At 43.2% G+C, this 22,469-nt stretch overlaps 1 protein-coding gene across 6 annotated transcripts in view; it reads right to left on the bottom strand.

The window, feature by feature from the left end:
* The window catches only part of PIEZO2 (piezo type mechanosensitive ion channel component 2), a 432,615-nt gene that overhangs the window by 270,258 nt on the left and 139,888 nt on the right, over window positions 1-22,469 (bottom strand). The gene's annotated exons all lie outside the window — the stretch shown is intronic.

The following is a 22,469-nucleotide window of genomic DNA, read 5'->3' as shown; positions in this document are numbered from 1 at the left end:
CCTTTTTTTTTTTTTTGCCGTAGATAGCGTTTAGCCTTAGAATTAACTGCGGCTTCCGGGTAGGGAATCCAGCGGGAGTGGGCGTTCCTATTGACATGTCAATTGATTGACATGCTAAACGACGGCGCACACAGCGCGTCACGACTTCCCAAAGGAAGCTCGGGTCGGCTCGGCTCTATTCGGCGCCTGCGCACCGGCGCCGAATAGAGCCGAGCCGACCCGAGCTCAATTGGCATGTCAACAGGAATGCCCACTCCCGTGGGATTCCCTACCCGGAAGCCGCGGTGAATTCTAAGGCTAAACGCTATCTACGGCGGAAAAAAAAAAGGTCAGTGTAATTTTATTTGCAGAACTGGGCTGGATGTAGTGTTAGAAATTTTTTATAGGGTGAACCTCCCCTTTAAGGTTAGAGGAAGTCAAGAGAACAGCAAAAAAATGAATAAGGGGACTGGAGGACCTCAGTTATGATGAGTGATTACACAAGAAAGGATGCTTAAGGGGATATAATAGTGATATGTCTTCTGAGGTCAAAGGGTTCTTACCCATGGAATGGATACAGCGCCCAGAGGCGATTCAGTTCGCATGTGTTGCGCTATATAAGTTTTTCACTCACTCACTCAGCCGAACACCCCCCCGTTCGGTTCGCACCAGAACCTGCGAACAGACCAAAAGTTTGTGTGAACTTTAGAACCCCATTAAAGTCTATGGGTCTCGAAAGTTTGAAATCTAAAGTGCTAATTTTAAAGGCTAATATGCAAGTTATTGTCCTAAAAAGTGTTTGGGGACCCAGGTCCTGCCCCAGGGGACATGTATCAATGCATAAAAAAGTATTAAATATGGCAGTTTTTTTGGGAGCAGTGGTTTTAATAATGCTTAAAGTGAAACAATAAAAGTGAAATATTCCTTTAAATTTCATACCGGGGGGGGGGGTGTATAGTATGCCTGTAAAGCAGCACTTGTTTCCCGTGCTTAGAACAGTCCCTGCACAAAGTGTCATTTCTGAAGGAAAAAAAGTAGTTTAAAATCACTCGCGGCTATAATGAATTGTCGGCTCCGGCAATACAGAGAAAAGTCATTCATAAAAAAAAAATGCGTGGGGGTCCCCCCAAATTCAATTACCAGGCCCTTCAGGTCTGGTATGGATATTAAGGGGAACCCTGCGTCAAATAAAAAAAAATGACGTGGGCTTCTCCCCAAATATCAATTCCAGACCCTACAGGTCTGGTATGGATTTTAAGGGGAACTCCACCCCAAATAAAAAAAAATGGCGTAGAGTTCCCCCTAAAAACACTTTTTTATGACAATAACTTGCATATTAGCTTTTAAAATGAGCACTTTCTCCCATAGAATTTTACAGGGTGTTCCGCAGGTTTTCGAATTTGCCGCGAACACCCCAAACTCATATTCGACTCGAACATTGCCTGTTCGCCTGTTCGGCGAACAGGCAATTTTTCGACTCGAACATGAGTTTGACTCGAACTCGAAGCTCGTCCCAAGTGATATACAGATATCGCAATGGTGATTCCAACATTGGGAGGAAACTATTCAGTCTCAGGACACTCAAGAAGACAGGCGGCCATTCAATGAAGTTAGATGAGAAGCTGTTTAACCCTAAATGGAGTAGGGGGTTCTTTACTATTAGAGCAGTAAGGATATGGAACTCCCTTCCACAATTGGTGGTTTTAGCGGGAAGTGTCACTAATTTCAAAAATGTTTTAGATGAGTATCTTATTGAACACAATAGAGTATATAGGACATCAGACTCAATGCAGGGACAAACTCACAGTTTCTTTAGAAAAACATCATATTTAAACCACAGGATATTCACAAACAGAAGAAACAAGCCTTTTGCCATAAATCAAACTAAAGTAAACTTCTTTCTCAACTAACCCTAGGTTTTGCTATAAAGTACTGTTTGATTTTCACTTAGAGATGGTTCAGAGTAATACTCCAGGGTATTTTCTTTTTTTTAATTTTTTTTTTACAATATTTTTTGACAATTATATCTGCAACTATATGATACTGATTTCCTAGAAAATTTGTAAACACAGAAACAACTCCACGAATCATTAAAGTGGCATTAAACCTAAAAATGTAATATATTACAGCTATCCAATTTTAAGATGTGGTGGCTGCAATTGTTTTCTTTTTTAGGCTTTCTTTCCATTTATTTCACCTGGTGGTCTACTCTAGACAGTAACACACTTCCTGTCTAAGGAGTTCTGCATGAAGCAGTAAAGCAGACACTTTTTGGACAGTAGCATTGTCAGTCTGGGGTCATGTATGATTGGTCCATCATCCTTCTTAGTGATAGCCTATAAGACTCTCGGACACTGTGGGGTAGTTTAGCCTGATGAAGGAGGTGTGGCCTCTGAAATGCATCACGACCTGTCCACTCATGGTTTCCTGTCAGCGGCATTTGCTACAGCCGGATATGCCGCTGGCTTCCACCTCTTACAGTGGGTCCCAGCTTTGTGCTTTTCGTTGGCTCATCACATCCCAGTCCATCAGAGTCTGTGGTGCCAGCCTGCTTTGCACACCAGCCTTGTATACAGAACCCTGAGGATCCATATGTAAGTGTCTACTGAAATATACGTAGGTTTACTTAAATGTGTTGTAAACCTTGATGTTTTTTCACCTGAGCCCCGAATTTCCGAGGCTGCATTCACACTTCAGCATTTTGAATCGCATTAAGATTTTCTGTGATGCTGCCCACGATTTGAATACGTTGATGTGTCAATGACAAATTGCGCGATTCACATTTGAGATGACATTCATTTCAACAATACCTATAATCGCGGTGCGGGTCTGCCGCAATTGTCGCACGATATAATTGCGCTGCAATCACGGCAACCAGCTTTGTGTGAAGCATGACGCTCAAAAAAAGTTCATGAGCTGATTTTGGGTGACATGCTTCACGCGATGTGGGTTGCCGCGATGTGGGTTGCCGCGATTGCAGCATTGCGACAGACCCCCACTGCCATTTTGGGTGTCATTCAAATGAATGGCATCTCAAATGTGAGTCCTGCGATTTGTCATTCACACATCGGTGCTTTAAAATCGCGGGGTGGAATCGCGGCAAATCTGCCAAAACACTGAAATGTGAATGCAGGCTAACTGCTAGTTTGTCTGGACAGCTTGGTCTGTTAAAGGAAGTTGTAAACTAACAAACTTACTGGCTAGATCACCAGGTGAAAATATCGAAAAAAAAGCCTAAAGTAAATAAAACGAATGCAGCCACCAGATTAAAGCGGAACTTCCGCTTTAAGCACTCCTCGCCCCCTTACATGCCACATTTGGCATGTAATTTTTTTTGGGGGGGAGTGGGGGCTTCTGTAGGAGTGAGACTTCTGGTCCCACTTCCTCCTTCCGCACAGGGACCGCCTCGGTGACTTCTCTTCTCGCCCCTCCCTTTAGGCGATCTCCAGGGACACGTGACAGGTCCCGGGAGATCGCCTGTCCACTCAGAGCGCAGCGCGACTCGCACATGCGCAGTGAGTGCCCGGCCGTGAAGCCAAAAGCTGTCATGGCCGGATGTCCACACTATGAATGAAGGCGCTAGCCAGAGAGGGGGGGGAGCGGAGCTCCGGGCGGCCGCATCGCTGGACCATGTAGCTGCTGACTTTTAATAAACACTAAAAGGCTGGAACTCTGCTTTAAAGAATTGGTGAGCTGCAATTTAACACATTTTGGGTTTGGGTTTAATTCCTTTTTCATTTTAGAAAACCTGAAAATAAATATATTATTTTTCTGACATGAGCTTGGGAAACTACCGATGTTGTGGTTTTGATGCTCAGCAATACTTGCTTCATTTTGTGTATAAAAAACAATCATGCTACACAACTATTAAGGGATGTGTATATATATATATTATTATTATTATTATTATTTTTTTTTTTAAATGTGGAGTTAATTTAATTTGCGAAAAAATAAATAAATAGAATACAGAAGGTATTTGTTTAGAGAGCTCACCGAAAGACTGATTAACACCAGCGCTGAACATAGCATCTTTTGGAGTGAGCTAATCATTTCAGACAGAAGCACCCGAGGTACCAAGACAAACATCAGACTTTGGTTTTCTCCCAGAAGAAACACAAATTCACATATCAATGGACAGCCTCTGCTTGCTTTTGCTGGCACATGCTTTACAGTGTGTCAGCTTAACAAAATATATTCTAAACTTCCCTAATGCTCTTATTGGTCAGACAAAACACCTATAGACTATGTAAACATTTTATAGACTATGTATTTGTGCAGTATCTGTATAAAGCTTTGACTGAAACATAATCTAAATATTCATGTGGAGTTCATTTTATGGAGGTCTCACACCACATCACATCTATCCCACATTAAAACTTGACAAGCCCTCAGGGAACATGCTTTGGGCTGGTTATCTCTATGTTAAAACGTTATGGCATAGTTTGATCCTATTGCAAAAAGCCAAGTACTGGTTTTATTTATTTTGTTGTCTTTAATATTAAATTAGATCTAAATTAATTCACTAAAAGTTCAATAAAACTTTAACATGTTAGTGCAATTATAAACGGTGGTCTTCAGATTTCAATAAAAGAATACTAGATAATTCTGCTATAAAGATAATTTTTTTAGACACTTCCTGTTATGAATTGTGCTCCTGTGATGTCACTCTGCTACATGTGCCCTGTTTGCAGCTATAATGGCGCGTACAGACAATCATTTTTCAGCTTGTAAAAAACAACGTTTTCAGCCTCTTGAAAAAAAGATTTTTTTTCCAACTTCATCATTAAAACGACGTTGCCCACACACGATCATTCAAAAAAAAAATGCTCTAGCAAAGCGCGGTGACGTACAACACATACGACGGCACTATAAAGGGGAAGTTCAATTCAGATGGCGCCACCCTTTGGGCTGCTTTAGCTGATTTTGTGTTAGTAAAAGACGGTTTGCGCTTTTTCGTCTGTTACAGCATGATGAATGTGCTTACCCCATTACGAACGGTAGTTTTACCAGAATGGGTGCTCCCATCTCATAACTTGCTTCTGAGCATGCGTGTTTTTTTCACGTCGTTAAAGCCCACACACGATAATTTTTTACAACCCGAAAAACTACATAGTTTAAAACATTGTGAAAAAATAGAGCACATCCGAAAAATGCTGTGAAGCCCACACACGATCGTTTTAAATGACATTTTTAAAAAACGTTTTTTTTTCATGCCGAAAAATGATCGTGTGTACACAGTATAAGAGGCCTGCTGAGACAAGTGCACAATGCTTGCACCACTCTTCTAAACAGAAAATTTAGCAGATGCTGCTCTGAATTAATAAAAGTCCTAATTAAAGCGGAGCTCCACCCAAAAGGGGAAGTTCCGCTTAACGCATCCCCCTTCTGTCCTTCATGTCATGTTTTTGGGGGGGGCAGGTACCTAGTTTTTATAGGTACCTGCTCCCATTTTCACTTGGGCCGCCTAGGCGACTTGAGCGGAAGTTCACCCCCCCCCCCCCCTCCCTCCCTGCAATTTTCAGGTCCCAGAAGATTGCCCAACCACTAAGGAGGCGCAGAGCAACTTGAGCATGCAAAGTGTGCATCCGGCTGTGAAGCTGCAAGCTGTCACAGCCCAGGTGCCCACACTTGAAATGCCAGTGCCGGGGAGAGGCAGGGGAGAGAATCGAGGGTTTCGGGTGGCAACAGCATTGGATCTTGGGACAAGTAGGTGTGTAGCTATTGACTGTTCATAAACACAAAAACGTGTGGAACTCCGCTTTAACAACTTACTTACTGGACACTTATACCCCCTTCCTGCCCAGGCCAACTTTTAGCTTTCAGCGCTGTCACACTGAATGACAATTGCATAGTAATGCAACACTGTACCCTTATGACATTTTTAGCATTTTTTTTTACACAAGTAGAGCTTTCTTTTGTTGGTATTTAATCACTACTGGGTTTTTTGTTGGGCTAAACAAACAAAAAAAGACCAAAAATTTTGAAAAAACATTATTTTTTTAATATTTAGTTATAAAATTTTGCAAACAAGTAATTTTTCTCCTTCACTGATGGGCACTGATAGGCTGCACTGATAGGTGGCACTGATGGGGACTGATGAGGTGGCACCAGTGGGCACTGATGAGGCTGTACTGATGGGTGGCACTGATGGGCACTGATAGGTGGCACTGTCAAGTTGCACTGCTGGGCACTGATAGGTGGCACTGATTGGCACTGATGGGCACTGATAGGCACTGGAATGGGGGCACTGATAGGCTGCACTAATAAGTACTAATTAGCAGTACTGATGGGCACTGATAGATGGCACTGGTGGGCACTGATTAGCAGCACTGTTGAGCACTAAGCCTGAGGGGGAAAAATGGATAACTGGCTTCTGTTTACTTCCGCAATTATCTGTCATTGGTTGACAGCTGATCACGTGGTAAAGGGTCCGCTGTAATTGACCCTTTACCTCGATCAGTGATCAGCCAAGTCCCAAGAAAGGGCGCGTGAGAAGCGCGAGAACCAAAGGACATCCATGTACACCCTCCCAGCATTTTAAGCCCTGTAGTCGTCTTTCAGCTATAGCGTGGGCACCAAGTAGTTAAGCGCAAGTCCCTTTATTAATCAGGAGCAATCTGCTCCCTGTTCTGTGTGGCTGTGACAGACACACCACAGAGAATAGGAGAGCTGGAGCTGCATGCCCTGTTCTCTCTGCCATTCCCAACCCCCGGTCAGATTTGGCAGAGATATGCAGTAGTTTTCTATATTAAAAACTGCTCTATTCCCTCTGTTCATTAGGGGCAGATCTACGCTACTTTCTATTTCACTATGAAATAGAAACTGGCATGGTTGACGCAGATAGACTTGATACAGGTCTGTTTAGTGAATATGATGCATGTCTACTCGACATTATAATGGCGAAGAAAGATTAAAGTAGAACTATAAGAAGATGGAGAAAGGGAAGCTTTATTTTTGCCCTCTTTGTCCCATTGGGTAAATTTACCTTCACTTCCTGTTCCATAACCAAACAGGAAGTGAGTAGAAATCCCTGCAAATTAAAAGGAATTTATTGGGGACCCCCAGGTCACAAGAACTAGTGACCCCATTGGAAGATTTCCCATCTACTACTTTTCTGGGACAACCCAAAATTTGTGATTTTCTTTTACGTTTACTTTCAATGATAACGGTAAACACGATAAATAGAGAGGGTGAATTTCCTTAATGGGGGGCACAGAAAGCAATAAAAATTGACAGTAGTTTTAATCCATCCCCCCCCTCTATCCAAAAAAAATAATTTTGCCTTTAGCTCTTTTTTAATTCCCCAGTTTGTGTTTACTATATGCCTAATGCTTATAATGACTACACAAATAAAGTGAAATAAAATAAGTGTGTGTATTGACTATAATCAATGTAAATCAACCCTATTCTTGCTGTTGTTTGTGTATGTACACCCTAACACACAAATTGCAAACATTTATTGATGCTCTGTATCAGGGGTAAGCATCCTCAGCTCTGTGACTGGGGTAGGTACAAATCTCATGAGGCCTATCCCAGGCATGACTCCTAGAGACAGAAGCATGATGAGATTTGTAGTTTTATCACTCTTATGTCCTTGCTTGCCTCAATTTGAAGAGACAGATGACTCCCATTGACACCAGGAAAAAGATGGCAGTGCAAGACCCAGAGTCTGGTGGCTGAGTGATGGATGACAGCAGGGAAATGCTGTATTTGCTGGGTGGGCAAGTATGTAAATGCAGGCTATTGCATTAAGCCAGGTAGCTAAAAGCAAAATTAACCCTGGGGGGCTCATTTAGGTTTCAAAGACTGAGGCCTCGTACACACGACCGAGGAACTCGTCGGAAAAGACACATCGTTTTCCTCGACGAGTTCCTTGTTAGGCTTGTCGAGGAACTTGACAAGCTTGCTTTGCGTACACACGGTCAAGACAAAATCTCCTCATTCTCAAACCCAGTGATGTACAACACATACAACGGCAGGGGAAGTTCGATTCCACTGGCACAACCCTTGGGGCTGCTTTTGCTAATCTCATGTTACTGCGTGTTAAGTAAAAGTTTGGTGAGAGACAATTTGCACTTTTCAGACTGTTACAGCGTGACAAATGTGCTATCTCCATTACAAACGCTACTTTTACCGAAGGTGCGCTCCCGTCTCATACTTTATTCTGAGCATGCGCGGGTTTCTTAGCATACACACGCTCGCGTTTCTCGTAAAAAAAAACAGCCCGACGAGGAACACGACGAGGAAATTGAGACTCTCGTCGAGGAAAAAGAGAACTTGTTCTCTTTTCCTCGTCGAGTTCCTCGACAGTTTCCTCGATGAAAAACGTACACACGACCGGTTTCCTCGGCAAAAAAGCTCTCCCACCAAGTTTCTTGATGGATTCTATCAAGGAAAACGGTCGTGTGTACGAGGCCTAAGATTCAATCTTCATTAAGCTGGGTTGGAAACCAAACAAACACAAACTCACTCTTTTATCCTTGTGAGCCTGAAATAAATGTGATTTTTGGAGGCTCTGCTCCAGTCAGTGCCATTGCTTTCATATACCTTATGCAGCCTTTTTGGCAACAGGAACTAGAAAAATAAACAATAATTTGGTCTTCTGGTTAAATATCAATTCTTTTGAAAATACACAAAATACATTCTAGCATTCTGTATCTGCAGCCTTTTCACCCACATATTAAATAACCTGATTTACTTTAGTTTATTTTAAAATGTGTTTTATTTGGCTCTGATCAAGTTAGTTAGCCTACTTGGTTATGCCAGCTGGATCTCAAGGAACCTCTATCTCATTCTCTGGGTCTTTCATTATCTCAATGCTGGTAGGAATTAAGAACAGAAATATGCCTTGGCATCTGTCAGAGCCAGGCTCACTCAAAGTTGCTCAGTTGGGTGAATAGCAATCAACATGTGGTTTGTGTGATATTAAAGTGACACAAAACTCCAGTTTAAAATATATATATATATATATTTTCAGGCATACATTCTTAACTGGAAAAAATATCTTCTATTGCTCTCGGGCTTCCCAAAATACCATTTTTCTGCTACTGTGATCTGACTTCCTGTTAGAGAAAGGCTAAGTTTGTTCTGGTCCCACCAGTAGTAACATAGCCATCCTCTCTTTGTCACACCGAGAGGGGCTATGGACTATGTACTATGGACTGAGCTTTTTTTTTTTTTTGTATATTCTCTTTTTTTTTGTATAAATTTCTTTTAAAAAAAATTTTTACATAACACTTTATCATCAAATCACAATACAATTCACCTGAAAGCTCTAATAATCTCCACCCCCCCCCCCCCAAAGAAAATAAAAAACAACCCAACAATCCCCCTTCTAAACCTCTACCCCCATGAATCCCACATGTTCTCTTTCTTATCAATTTTGGTGTTATCACCACTTCGCTATGCCCTGGATGATCCAATATCCTAGTTTGTGTCTGCCAGCAATATCAAGTGTCCAAAAAATACACATAGTTTTTTATTAAAGTCCAACCATTTCCCCCAGATGGTATGGTATTTCCCTAGAGAATCCTCTACTGTATACATTGTTTCTACCCAGTTGGACTTTAGAGCCCATACTCAGGCTTGGGACTTTTGATGTTCACTAAAACCTCGGTATCAGGCTTTTAGCCACATTTAATAAATGCAGAACTAACAAGTTCTTTTAGTGAGCTACCATTTTCTCTGAGCTATGAAACAATCAACTGAATGGCTCAGCCTGTATATCTTCTCCTGTTATTTCATGGATTGCCTTGATAATCCCCTCCCAATAGGGCTGTATCTTTGCGCATTCCCACCACAGATGCGCAAAGGTTCGAGCGTCACGTCCTCGCCAACATGTTGGGGATATGTTCGCTCTGAACCTTCGCGCCCTCAGTGGGGTTATGTACCACTCGGAAAAAGCTTAAAGCACATCTCTGATGTCTTAGCATCAAATTATGAAAAGCAAGCTAATCTCAGAACCTTCCTCCTCTTATTCTCATCTAATACAGCTCCTAGTTCTTGCTCACATTTCCTGAGATACAGTATATCGGGTAAACGAGTTCTGCTTGATTTACCAGCATTTTGTGTATTTTTTATATACTTTGCTTAGAGCATAAAGGGGAGCAAAACAATTTCTTTATTAATCTCAGATTGTCTTTCCCCCGTGGCAAAGCCTGTGCAAAGTTTTGTAATTGTGTGAGATTTGCAGTGTTCACAGAGCATCACACAGGACTGCAACTAATGTGCACTTCTCATTCCAAATAAAGGAAAGTGAGACGGAAAAGAGAGATTCAGGAGCTCACAAATCACATTACAATAAGGCAGAAAAACACAATAAGAAACCATTTACTGAAAAATAGAATACAGGGCTATAATATAGTGTATGTATTGGATTTGGAGAATAGGGATATCATCTAGTGTCACTTTAAAGAGGTTGTAAACTTCAATCACTACAGTATAGGTAAGCCTATAATAAGGCATACCTATAAGTACTGTAAATATCCCCTAAACATGCACCATTTAAGAGATATTTACTATATATGCAGCAGATGACGTTATCGGCGCATGCGCTCTGAAGGAATGGCCACCAAGGCGCATGCGCTGGAATGACATCATCGCAGCTCTGGTCAGAGTCCGCGAACCTGGAAGGAAGACGGGTGAAGATGGAATCGGCCTCCAGGGATGCGCTGTCATGCTTCGTTTTCAGGTAAGTTTCCCATAATGTGCTAGTATGCAATGCATACTAAAAAAGGGTCGAACATTGCTTTAACTGCCCATATGTGTGAAAAAGCTGCACTAGTCCAAGTCAATAAAATCGTCAGATTTCATGGATGGAGCAGAAAGTATTATTTTACTATATGGAGCACAACGTGTTTAGTAAAGGGGAAGAAAATAGAACCTCAAGTCAAGATTCTCATGGTAATGTATTCCCATTGAGAAAATTACCATCACTTCCTGTCCAGGTGAGGGGTGTTAGATAAAACAGGAAGTGAGGGAAACATTTTAAACCCAGCAAGAGATTCTAAGTTTCCCATACGCCATAAGAAACTAAAAGAAAAATGTCTGTAATTGGACTTTAGAAGGCGTTGTACAATTGTATTTAACGTGAGGCTGTAGATTATACCTGTGTCCCACGCTATTTATTACACTGGTGACTGTAATTTGAATATTGCTTATATCTAGACAAACTTTTGTTTTTTTTAACATAAAATGTCTTTGCGGTGTTCCTAAATGCCAACAGTAAACATTTCTGTATTAGATGATTTGTATTTCTTTGCACAGTATTCTGTTTCAAAGTATAATCCAACGGTATTTGTCAGGAACAGGCTAGCATCTTGTTGTTTTAAGTAAAAAAATCTTGGAAGGTTAGAAAGAAACAAACTGTCAACTAACCACTAATTGAATTTCAGAATATGACTCATATCTCAGAAATTTCCCAGAATTAAATCACAGTCCACCCAGAAAGATCAATTAGAAAGCAGACCTACAGAACACAGGGAGGTGCTAACTAAAGCTGCTTTACTGCTCAGTTTTATGAATGGACAAAGATATAATTTAGAAACCCGAGATAAAAGTCACCTAGCAAATTAATTCGATGCTCCGAGTCCCACCAGTTTTTAACCTCCCTGGCGGTATGATTCTTTCAGAAAAAACATGCTGAAAGCGGTACCATTATTTGCAAGGAAATTTGGCGTTTTATATTGTAGGTCTGTCATTTTTAGAAATAACTCACTTAAATCTGACCAAACAAGCTTCTAATAGGCATCCCGGGTATGACATTTTTTTAAAAACAAAATTATAAATTATAATATAATAAATAATTATAAATAATTATAACAAATAATAATATAATTATAATAAAAATTATTCAGTAATGTAATCAAATCAAAATCACTGAAATTTGCTCAGTTGCAGAATTGTTGCTGTCATTATTTTTTTTTTTTTATGACGAATTTCCCCACAAATCGCTATCGAACAATTCTGCAAGTGATTATAATTTATTATCGCTGTTTTTTAGCTGATCTAAAACCATTTTTGACATAAAGGGACACTTTTGGTTGCTATGGACAATCTACAGTTTGCAGGGAGAAAGAAACGTTTTTATTATATAAAATGACATGCATGACACAGGACAGACCACTAGGGACAAGGGGGGTGTGTTTTTTTTACATACAGTACTGTAATCTATAAGATTACAGTATACTGTATGTATAGTGTTTGTTTACTTTTTTGAATTTGGCGCCGTTCTCCGTCCCCGTAACGTCGCAGGGAACGGAGATCGGCGTCACACGGACTCACTGTGTGAATCGAGCGAGGTCCTGCTCGCTCACACAGCGTGGTGGCATCGCTGGATCCAGGGACAAGGTAAGTAAAACTCCCTGTACATCCAGCGAGGCGAGCCCGAGTCTGACTCGGGGTTACCGATCCTAGCCCAAAAATCTCACCCCGAGTCAGACTCGGGAACACCGCCCAGGAGGTTAAATTAAACTGTGAAAACCATGTAAAGGGAGTAATTCTGAACCAATATTAAATGCAGCCTCAAATCAAAAATGGCAGTCCATTTACAGAGTACTAATACATCCAGTTAAAATTGTTCCCAGTAAATTTGACATGCCATTATTACCATTTGAAAATTTAAGACTGCAATATCCTATATGCAGTGTGCATAACTCTGAATCACATACACAGATGTTAGCATGAGTTAGCATTTCCCCTATCTGCAGTGATATACTAAATGAATAATACTGTTGAGCTCTAAGGCCGCGTACACACGGTCGATCTATCCGATGAGAATGGCTTGACGGACCGTTTTCATCGGTTCACTGCTGAAGCGGCCTGATGGTCTGATGTGCGTACACACCATCAGTTCAAAATCCGATCGGGTCAGAACGCGGTGACGTTAAACACACGACGTGCTGAAAAAAACGAAGTTCAATGCTTCCAAGCATGCGTCGACTTGATTCTGATCATGCGCAGGTTTTTAACTGATGCTTTTGTGTACTAACCATCGGTTTGGACCTATCGGTCAGCGGTCCATCGATTTTAAAGCAAGTGCTCTAATTTTTGTCCGAAGGACAAAAGACCGATGGGGCGTACACACGGACGGTTTGGAGTTTAAAAATTACAGTTTTAAGTGCAAATTCCAGTATTTATGCTACAAATAAGTACAATATGCAAGTAACAATGCTATTTAAGGTAGATATTAAGGCAAAAAGCATATTTCTTATATTTTTTTTCGATATAGTAAGTAAGTAGCTAAGGGACAGGACTCAGGAGGGCAAGAAATTAGAATGGGTGATGTACTCTGAAGCCCCATACACACTATCAGTTTTCCTGCAGGTTTTTCCTCTTCAGGTTTACCAAAACCATGTAGTGCAAGGGCCTGCCTGATTGCATACAAATTGAAACTCTTAAGGTTTGACCTCAAATTAGATGGTTTTGGTAAACCCGAAGAGAAAACTGATAGTGTGTATGGGGCTCCACAGTGATACTGACAAGAGTGTGCTGCAGCACAGATGATGATGACTCACTGACACGACACGTCCTCTCCTGAGTCACAGTGACCGTCTCTCTCCATGCCAGATGGTCTCTTCAGTCCCGTCCAGTCCAAACAGCACTGACAGTCCTGGCTTGCCTTACTCCTGTCCTGCAGACCCACACACAAGGCTCTGGCTGCTCGACTCTCTTGCACCATGACAACACACACTCAGACACTGCCTCCACCAGACCCATCTCCCCACCAGCACCGCCCAAAAAACAGGCACTTGGATGGTCTCAGCTGGCTCCGGACCCGAGCTGTCCATGCACAGTTCCGAGCTGAGTGTCCCAGACATATTTTTTACTGACAACCTCTTCCTGTCACTGGCATTTACTGGCAGGAGAAAAGTGCTCATTTTTTACTGGCTGTCAGTAAAAATACTGGCGGTTGGCAACACTGCCAACAACTCCCATGTCTTCAGTCTCTATCTCTTGTGGCATACCTTTAGTCTTTGACCATTTATTGTTGAATATTATGTGCTAACATTTGTTATGTCAAGGGGCCATACTAGAGGCTGGCAGGAAGGAAGTTGATAACCACTGTCCAAGAACCATTAGGGTTCTTGACTGTTTAAACCAGGAGTGTCCAACCTGCAGTCCACGGGCTATTAATGCAGCCAAACAAAAAACGTACTTAAAATACTTTTTAGTAAAATGGGTTTACACTTAGCAAACACAAGAAAAATGTGACAGGAGTCCTTACTGGACTTTTATAAGTTTTATCTTTCCAATGAGAAATATCACACTCTTCACAATCATTCCTTATTCACGTCATCAGTTTTTGGCAGCACCTATATTTGTGAGCAACTATTCACAACTATTCAAGGATGAAGCATGCAAAGGGCAAAAATAGAACCAAAATATCTGATGAGCACCCTGAGAATTCATTGAGAATTGCTACTACAACCATTGAGCCAGATATTGATGCTTTCGTTTTTCAAAAACAGTGTCAAATATCACACTAGTTTTATGTTGCCCTCTTTTACATTTTAAAAAAATATATAAAAAAATTAAGTTTTATTACTCAGACAGGTACATTGGGGCAGATTCAGGTAGGGAGCGCGTAACTCTGTGCGGGCGTAGCGTATCCTATTTACGCTACGCCTCCGCAACTTTGACAGGCAAGTGCATTATTCACAAAGCACTTGCTCCGTAAGTTGCGGCGGCGTAGCGGAAATAGGCTAGCGTAAGCCCGCCTAATTCAAATGTGGAACATGTGGGCGTGTTTTATGTAAATTTATTGTGACCCCACGTAAATAACGCTTTTTCCGAACGGCGCATGCGCCGTCCGTGAAAGTGTCCCAGTGCGCATGGTCCAAATTAACGCGCAAATAGTCAATGCTTTCGACGTGAACGTAAATTACGTCCAGCCCTATTCGTGAACGACTTACGCAAACAACGTAATCGACGGAAAATTCGACACTTGCCCGACGTCCATACTTAACATTGGCTGCGCCTCATATAGCAGGGGTAACTTTATGCCGGAAAAAGCCTTAGGTAAACGGCGTATCTGTACTGCGACGGCCAGGCGTACGTTCGTGAATAGGCGTATCTAGCTAATTTACATATTCTAGGGTCAATCAGCGTACACGCCCCTAGCGGCCAGCGTAAATATGCAGTTAAGATACGACGGCGTAGGAGACTTACGCCGGACATATCTTAGCAATATTTAAGCGTATCTCAGCTTGAGAATACGCTTAAATATACAACGGCGGGGATTCGGACTTACGACGGCGTATCTACTGATAAGTCTACCTGAATCTGGCCCAGAATCTATATCAGTAAATTTCTGCCCATCAGCTATCCTTCTTGTTTGTGTATTTTATGTGCGGCCCAATACAATTCCTCTTCTTCCAGGGTGGTCCAGGAAGGTCAAAAGGTTGGACACCCCTGGTTTAAACAATTTCTTCAAAGAAATGACTATATAAAATGTTGTGTTCATGTGTCATTAGTATTAAGACTGTCTTTGTGATTACTTGGATGAAGTTCAAAACACATTCTAGGAGCCATTAATGCAGAATTCCTGGTAATTCCAACGGGTTCAGGAGAAGCTTTTTCATCTTTTTCGTATTTTGTAGCGTCTGCCCAAATTAACTTTTAACATCACGCAAGGCATATCAGAGCATAAAGAAATAGCTTTATTTTAAAACACCTTTAATGTAAAACAATAGATATTATTAATTTAATACTCAGTAAAAGAGGGTTGGACCTTTATTACGCAGACACAGCAGCAAGTATAAATATCTGGTCATTGACAATATTCTTTGGCAGTTTGGATGCTTAAAAGCTCTTTGAAGGTGTAGGTGCTAAATATTTGATGAACAGCATATGGCTAAATGATAACATCACTTACTCTTTTGCTGTAAAAGCAACACTGGGCTTACTTCCGCAATGCCATCTTAAGCGCAGCTGGTTCATACTAAACCAAATTCTACTCAACATAATCTGAATTATGCTTACATATTTAATTCACTAATATTAATGGGGGCTATCAAAATACAATTGGTCTTGTATGTTAAAAAGAAGAACTGTTTCAAATGAAAATGAAAGTACAGTACTCGCCTTCTCTCCAGAGCTGCAGTGTTCTGGAGCTCCCCACAAATCACCTGACTTCCACTACCAGTCTTCAGCCAACTTAATTGACCAGGCTGAAGCCTCGTACACACGACCAAGGAACTCGACGGGCGAAACACATCGTTTTCCTCGTCGAGTTCCTTGTTAGGCTGTCGAGGAACTCGACAAGGCAAGTTTCTCCATTCCCGTCGAGGAAATAGAGAACTTGCTCTCTTTTTGGCTCATCGAGTTTCTCGACGGTTTCCTCGGCAAAACATATCTCCCAGCAAGTTTCTTGCTGGTTTTTGCAGAGAAACTCGGTCGTGTGTACGAGGCCTGAGAGGATGTCACTTCCCCGTATGCATGGGAGTTCCTTCATCTCGGGATCACCCAAATTATACACTAAGTTGCACATGTGCAGGTACAGGCAGGTAAAGAACTTTAACCACAACAATACCAGGCACTTTCACCCCTTTCCTGCCCAGGCCAATTTTCAGCTTTCAGCGCTCTCACACTTTGAATGTCTATGTCATGCAACACTGTACCCAAATGAAATTTGTATCATTTTCCCCACAAATAGAGCTTTATTTTGGTGGTATTTAATCACCACTGGGTTTTTATTTTTTGCTAAAAAACTAAAAAAGACCGAAAATTTGGAAAAACATATGTTTGTTTCTGTTATAAAATTTTGTAAATAAGTATTTTTTCTCCTTCACTGATGAAGCGGCACTGATGGGCACTGATGAGGCGGCACTGATGAGGTGACACCGATGGGCACTGATGACGAGGCACTAATATGCAGCTCTGAAAGGCGGCACTGATATGCAGCACTGATAGGTACTGATAGGCGGCACTGATATGCAGTACTGGTGGGCACTGATAGGCAGCACTGATAGGTGGCACTGATGGGCACTGATGGACGACATTGATAGGCAGTATTGATGAGGAGGCACTGACTGGCATTATTGATGGGCATTGATTGCCATCCCTGGTGGGCATTGATTGCCATCCTTGGTGGTCACTGATTGGCATCCCTGAAATGGGCACTGATTGTTATCCCTGGTGGGCATGGGTTGGCATCCTGGTGGGCACGGGTTGGCATCCCTGGTTGGCACGGGTTGACACTTGTGGGCATATCTGAAGGCCTGCACTGGTAATTGATGCACTGATTATCAGCGCAGACCCCCCTGTCAGGAGAGCTGCTGATTGGCTCTCCTCTACTCTCGCCTTGTCAGCGCAAATAGAGAAAAAGCCGATCAACGGCACTTCCTAGGTACCCTGTGATCAGCTGTGATTGTACACAGCTGATCACATGGTAAAGAGTCTACGTTCATTACCAAGATTAGAGATGCGGTGTGTCACAGTCACACAACACACTACCGATCACCGCGATGTGTGCCCTTATGTCTTATGCTTCTGGACATCATGATGCCCAGTCAGGATAACTGATGCCGCTGTGGCCACCATTTTACAATACGGTGGATGGAAAGTGGTTAATGTAGAAGAGGCAGAGTAAATAAAATCATGTTGGTTTGCCTTCTTTCTCCCTAAAGCTCCACATTAAAGTTAAACTTTAGGTATGGCAAGTTTTACATAGTTACATTTGTCCTGCTTGGATCAATATAAGTATATTTGTGCCAAACCTGTGGGATCCCTGTGGAAGCTAAATATCCTTGTACTAGGCACTGCTACTACAGTGACCATTGCTAGCTTCCATGTCCCTTGTTGAGTGGCTGCCCCTCTGCTTACTGAACACATGTGGTTACTCGCTCGGCAAGGGCCCCATTCAGAGAAAACTTTGCATGTTCTCAATTAATGAAAAGTATTCTCTGATTGGATGAGGTGGAGATGATGATGTCACTGCCCCATCTGTCCTCCTTGTCTAGTCAGAGAACACTTTGCATTCACTGAGAAAATGCCAAGCAAGCAAAATCCTGTGTACACAATATAGCAAAGCCAGCCACTCAGCTAAGAACCTTGAAGCTAGTGGAGATTACTGTAGTAGTGTTGCCTATCATAGTATTTTCCAGCTTACACTAGGATCCCACAGGTAGGGCACAGTCATACTTAAATTGTAACTATTTAAAGCGGGGGTTCACCCGTACATAACACTTTTTCCCCTTAGATGGATGCTCATTTTGTCTAGGGGAATCGGCTAGTTGTTTTAAAATATGAGCTGTACTTACCGTTTACGAGATGCATCTTCTCCGCCGCTTCCGGGTATGGGCTGTGGGACTGGGCGTTCCTATTTTGATTGACAGTCTTCCGAGATGCTTCCGACGGTCGCATCCATCGCGTCACGATTTTCCGAAAGAAGCCGAACGTCGGTGCGCAGGCGCAGTATAGAGCCGCACCGACGTTCGGCTTCTTTCGGTTACTAGTGACGCGATGGATGCGACCGTCGGAAGCCTCTCGGAAGACTGTCAATCAAGAAGGAACGCCCGCTCCCGAAGACCCATACCCGGAAGCGACGGAGAAGATGCATCTCGAAAACGGTAAGTACAGCTCATATTTTAAAACAACTAGCCGATTCCCCTAGACAAAACGAGCATCCATCTAAGGGGAAAAATTGTTCTATGGGTGAACTCCCGCTTTAAAGAATGCCATACCTGACCTTCAGCTTTAAAATATAAAGTGTTAATTTCAAAGTGTATCTGTCTTTTCTGTCATATAAAGATATAAAGTGATTACTTTAATCACCTCTCCATTAAAATCATATAGCCTTGAACCCTCTAAATGACACAATTTTAATAACCTCTTGGTGAACCGTCCTCATGAAACCTACTGTATGCTTTATTCATCTTTGCATAAATATTCTTCACAACACAGACCTTGATTAGACCAATTTGCAATTAACCATGGTACTTTATCTATTCTACGTAAAGTGTAAGTCACATCCCACTGCTCAGCAAATTCTTTCTTCAATACCAATACATCTCTAGCTGCTTGTCCTCGGCATGCAAAACCAATCAATAAACAGATTTCTAAAGAAAGTAACAAGTAATTACCCTGTAATGCACAAAAGATTTCAGAAACCGGCAGATGCACCAAACTGTCTTCCATGAAGCTATTTATGATCATAGCACCCCCACCAACTCAACCAAGATGACAAATAATTCATTACTGTGCACCAAATCTAAACAAATCAGAATACGGCACTTATCTATACAGCCTAATCTGTCCAGTACTAGGACACTATTTTAACCACTTGCCTCCCAAGCCAATTCTGAAACTCCGCTCCTACATGTAAAAAACATATTTTTTTTGCTAGAAAATTACTCAGAACCCCCAAACATTATATATGATTTTTTTTAGCAGAGACCCTAGATAATAAAATAGTTGTGCAGCAATTTTTCAAATGTGTTTTTTTGGGGGGGGAAAAACAGTTTCATGCATAAAAAAAAGCCACTAAAGTTTTTTTGCATAATGTGAAAGATAATGTTATGCTAAGTAAATAGATACCTAACATGCCACGCTTTAATATTGTGAACACTCGTATAGGCGACACTTACATTTTTTTACAGGTTACCTGTTTAGAGTTACAGAGGGGATCTAGTGCTAGAATTATTGTTCTCGCTCGTGGAAATACCTCACATGTGTGGTTTGAACACCGTTTACATATGTGGGCGTGACATACGGATACGTTCATTTCTGCGAGCGACCACGCGGGGACTGGGGTGCTTTAAAAAAAATTATGTATTGTTTATTTTACTTTTATTTTTCAATTTTTACACTTTTTTTTATCCCTTTTATTCCTATTATAAGGAATGTAAACATCCCTTGTAATAGGAATAGGGCGTGACAGGTTCTCTTTACAGCGAGATATGGGATCTACAAGTCCCCAGATCTCACATCTAGGCTGGGAAGACTGAACTAAAAAATACAAAAATAAACGATTTTGGCTTCCCAGCCAAGATGGCAACATTTTTTTCAAATGTAGAGACCGGGCATGACATCATAACATTGCACCCGGCCTCCAAAAGGTCATAGTGAGATCTTGGGGCCATCGGGCCCGCAGGATTCTTTATGGTAAACTTCTGGCAGCGAGATATGGGATCTACGGGCCAGATCCACAAAAGAGATACTCCGACTTAACTGCTGTTCAGTCTGTGTGTAACTTTGGAAACGATCCTCAAAAGGCTTTTTCCAAAGTTAGGCAGAAGATCAGGCATGTGTAATTGAATTACACTGCCGAATCTTAGGATGCAGTACCGCATCCGCCGCTGGGGGCATTTCGAGTCGAAATGCCGTTGCTAGTATGCAAATTAGCACTTAAGGCGATCCACAAAGCTTTCCAGCTTCCTTTTTGCGCCGTAAGTGTTATTTTGCAAGTGTAAAATTAGGGCTGGTTCTACAAAGTGTAAACTAGTCACACCTTGTAAAAGCCCATTCCAGCGACGGCATTTGGTATGCTTTCCCGAGGGAGAACTCCACGGCAATTTGTAAAAACAAAACCGGCATGGGTTCCCCCCCAGGAGCATACCAGGCCCTTAGGTCTGGTATGGGTTGTAAGGGGACCCCCCTACGCCGAAAAATCGACGTAGGGGGTCCCCCTACAATCCATACCAGACCCGTATCCAAAGCACGCTACCCGGCCGGTCAGGAAGGGAGTGGGGACGAGCGAGCGCCCCCCCCCCTCCTGAGCCGTGCCAGGCCGCATGCCCTCAACATGGGGGGGTTGGGTGCTCTGGGGCAGGGGGGCGCACTACGGGCCCCCCCACCCCAGAGCATCCTGTCCCCATGTTGATGAGGACAGGACCTCTTCCCGACAACCCTTGCCATTGGTTGTCGGGGTCTGCGGGCGGGGGCTTATCGGAATCTGGGAGTCCCCTTTAATAAGGGGGCCCCCAGATACCGGCCCCCCACCCTAAGTGAATGGATATGGGGTACATCGTACCCCTATCCATTCACCTGTAGGCAAAAAGTAAAAGTTAATAAACACACAACACAAGGCTTTTTAAAATATTTTATTATTCTGCTCCGGATGCCCCCCCTGTCTTCGTTATTAGCTCAATTAGCAGGGGGGGCTTCTTCTTCCGCTCTCCGGGGGTCTTCCACTCTCCGGGGGTCTTCCGCTCTCCGGGGGTCTTCTCCGCTCTCCGGGGGGGTCTTCTCCGGACTCCGGGGGGCTTCTTCCATCTTCTCCCCTCTTCCGCTGTTGACTCGGCGAACCCCGGTTCTTCTGCAGCTGTCCGGTGCCTTCTTCTTCAGCGCTGGCTGCCTGCTATGTTTGTGTGTTAGCTCGATTTCAAACAGGCAGCCAGCGCGGTCTTCTGTGGCGTCAGGGTCTTCTCTTCCTTTCTTCCGATGTTGCCTCGTCGCCTGTTGTCGCTGTAATGATGGAAGCGCGCCTTGCATCCCATTTATATAGGCATCACCGTCCCATCATGCTCCGGCAGGTACCCACGTGGTGGGTGCCTACCCACGTGCACCCACCACGTGGGTACCTACCGGAGCATGATGGGACGGTGATGCCTATATAAATGGGATGCAAGGCGCGCTTCCATCATTACAGCGACAACAGGCGACGAGGCAACATCGGAAGAACAGAAGACAAGACCCTGACGTCACAGAAGACCGCGCTGGCTGCCTGTTTGAAATCGAGCTAACACACAAACATAGCAGGCAGCCAGCGCTGAAGAAGAAGGCACCGGAGAGCTGCAGAAGAACCGGGGTTCGCCGAGTCAAGAGCGGAAGAGGGGAGAAGATGGAAGAAGCCCCCCGGAGTCCGGAGAAGCCCCCCCGGAGAGCGGAAGACCCCCGGAGAGTGGAAGACCCCCGGAGAGCGGAAGAAGAAGCCCCCCCTGCTAATTGAGCTAATAACGAAGACAGGGGGGGCATCCGGAGCAGAATAATAAAATATTTTAAAAAGCCTTGTGTTGTGTGTTTATTAACTTTTACTTTTTGCCTACAGGTGAATGGATAGGGGTACGATGTACCCCATATCCATTCACTTAGGGTGGGGGGCCGGTATCTGGGGGCCCCCTTATTAAAGGGGACTCCCAGATTCCGATAAGCCTCCGCCCGCAGACCCCGACAACCAATGGCAAGGGTTGTCGGGAAGAGGTCCTGTCCTCATCAACATGGGGACAGGATGCTCTGGGGTGGGGGGGCCCGTAGTGCGCCCCCCTGCCCCAGAGCACCCAACCCCCCCATGTTGAGGGCATGCGGCCTGGCACGGCTCAGGAGGGGGGGGGCGCTCGCTCGTCCCCACTCCTTTCCTGGCCGGCCGGGTAGCGTGCTTTGGATACGGGTCTGGTATGGATTGTAGGGGGACCCCCTACGTCAATTTTTCGGCGTGGGGGGGTCTCCTTACAACCCATGCCAGACCTAAGGGCCTGGTATGCTCCTGGGGGGGGAACCCATGCCGGTTTTTTCTTTGAAAATTGGCATGGAGTGCATGCCGCTGTCATTTT

This window comes from Rana temporaria, chromosome 5, assembly GCF_905171775.1.
Source record: "Rana temporaria chromosome 5, aRanTem1.1, whole genome shotgun sequence".
Taxonomy (NCBI): domain Eukaryota; kingdom Metazoa; phylum Chordata; class Amphibia; order Anura; family Ranidae; genus Rana; species Rana temporaria.
The sequence above is the reverse complement of the archived record's forward strand: the minus strand, read 5'-3'. Positions and strand labels throughout refer to the sequence as shown.